This window comes from Apaloderma vittatum, unplaced genomic scaffold (assembly GCF_000703405.1).
Source record: "Apaloderma vittatum isolate BGI_N311 unplaced genomic scaffold, ASM70340v1 scaffold30092, whole genome shotgun sequence".
Taxonomy (NCBI): Eukaryota; Metazoa; Chordata; class Aves; order Trogoniformes; family Trogonidae; genus Apaloderma; species Apaloderma vittatum.
The window spans coordinates 1,377-3,548 of record NW_009702397.1 but is presented as its reverse complement, the minus strand read 5'-3'; positions in this window follow the sequence as shown (position 1 = coordinate 3,548).

The window sequence follows — 2,172 nt, the reverse complement described above, 5'->3', positions numbered from 1 at the left end:
ACATTCTGTGATTCTGTAATTCTGTGACAGGGAAGAATCAAGTGTTTTGCCCCTTCACGCCACCGAGCGCAGCCTCGTCTTTGTTCATTGCAAAGAGGGTCAGAGCTGAACGTGACCGGGGAAGGACTTGGCAGTCTGAGGCCCAAAATGCAGCCGGAGCTGCTGGCTAGACAGGAGGCTGAAAGACACTGTTAACACCCCCTAAAACTCACAACCAACACCTAAAGGGTCTTCAGATAATTGGACTCGGTTTTATCTCATCCAGCTCTGCCACACACTCACATACAAAATAAATAAAATTTTGACCGGGAACAGGATAGCCAGGACCTCTTAAATCCACAATTACGTAGCAACCACAGCCTTCTTGCAAAGGGAAGCAAGCAATTCTGTTTGTGACATGTTCAGCTGCTCTGGTTTGTCTTTTTCTTTTTTTTTCAGTGCAGATGTTCCCAACCTCCATTCTGCCCCACAGACACAGAACGCTGAAAACAAACAGGGAGAAGGAAACTATTCTCTGCTGACCTTGCACATCAGAACAAAAACATCCTCAGTTGACAACCAGGACAGTTTATTGGTAGTTGAACTCAATGCTCCTTGGGAAATTCTTCTAATTTCTAACATAGCTCTAAGCGAGCCTTACGGGAAAAAGAAAAAATAAGGGGAATGAGCTACTTGGCCAATTAAAGTTCTGTCTGCTTGGCAATTTCTGCTGTAGAGATGCTTAAAATTAAGCCAATTTACTACTCAGGAAGACTCTCAACAGACACAGATCTACATCCTTGGACACTACAAAAAAACTACGTGAATAGAGAAAATGTGACCACAGTGTATCTCACTATGCCTCCCTCCACTTTGTTGCTGGCAAAAGGTCATTATCGTGGGTAATTTCTGACGCACACAAAAATCCTGGCTTTTATTACAGCGCCACAGTGTTGGACATAAGCACAGTTGACTCTATTAAATTCCTGCTCGAGGAGAAATTGCTGGCACCAGGCTCCGAGCACATCGCTGAGAGATGAGAACTTGACATTCATTCCTAAAAACCTGGACAAACGTGCTTGTCTGGCTCATTAGTTTTATCTGTTTCACGGATTTTGATTACCTGCATTTTGATGATGAACGTCGGGAGCTGAGTTTTTGGAGGCTACAGAGGTGTCACGCTGAGACTTGCCTCCTGTTATCCGAGATAACCCTCAAACCTGCCTCCCACGTTACAGCTATTTACCTGCTGCTCCAGCACCGCGGCATTTAGTTAATTAAATCCATCTTCAAAACCCTCCCTGACCGCAGCCACTGCTGTAACTGCAGGACGGAGAGATTCCCAGCAGCACTGCTACTGCTCTAACGTGGTCACGCAGAAGCCCCTGCAAAGGACAAAAGGCATCTTGGCAGGGAGCGGGGAATGTGAGCTATGCCACAAGCACAATCCGGCGACCAAACACTTCAGCAGAAGTTGATGCAAAGTCCTTTACGCAAATCGTAGATCAGAAAAACAGAAGGAATTGGGGCCCTCCAAAGTTTCCTTTTTGCAAGCGTTTTAAAAGACTCAGGTCCAAGATGTTCTTCTATTTTTCCAGCGGGTTTCAACTTCGAACGGTTTATTTTTCTCTGGTCTTTTTTTATTCAGCGAAAGCTTTCTGCAGGCCTTCCGCGGGACTTCTCAGTCGGTCTCACAGTCATAAAGGCCGATGAACTGTCCTGGTTAACACACAGAACAGTATCTGAACTTAAAAACCAAACCGAACCGAAGTAACACCACCCAAGGTGGTTATTCTCTCTCCCTGAAGTCTATGTTCTCCCTTTGCAATCAAGAAATCCTACACAAACACATTAAGAGCTTCTATTTATTTTTTTTTTTGCATGTACACGTGATGCTTTCCTCCCATGCTCAGTAATCAACTATTTTTAATATCCATGCTAGGTATAGCATTTGCTTTGATTGGGTTGGTTTGTGCTCCCGTTATTAAAAATTCACGCTTCAGCGCTGGAAGCGGGCGACTGTATTCTACTTCCAAAATTAACCGCAATCAGAGCTGACAGCGGCGAAGCAGGCCCTCTCACCAGCTTGACAAGAGCCTTTTTTCTTCTTCCCTTGGCCCCTTCACGTTTGACAAGCGACAAGACATCTATAATACAGTAACAAATGCTCCAATTTATCCACCCGACCTAAAC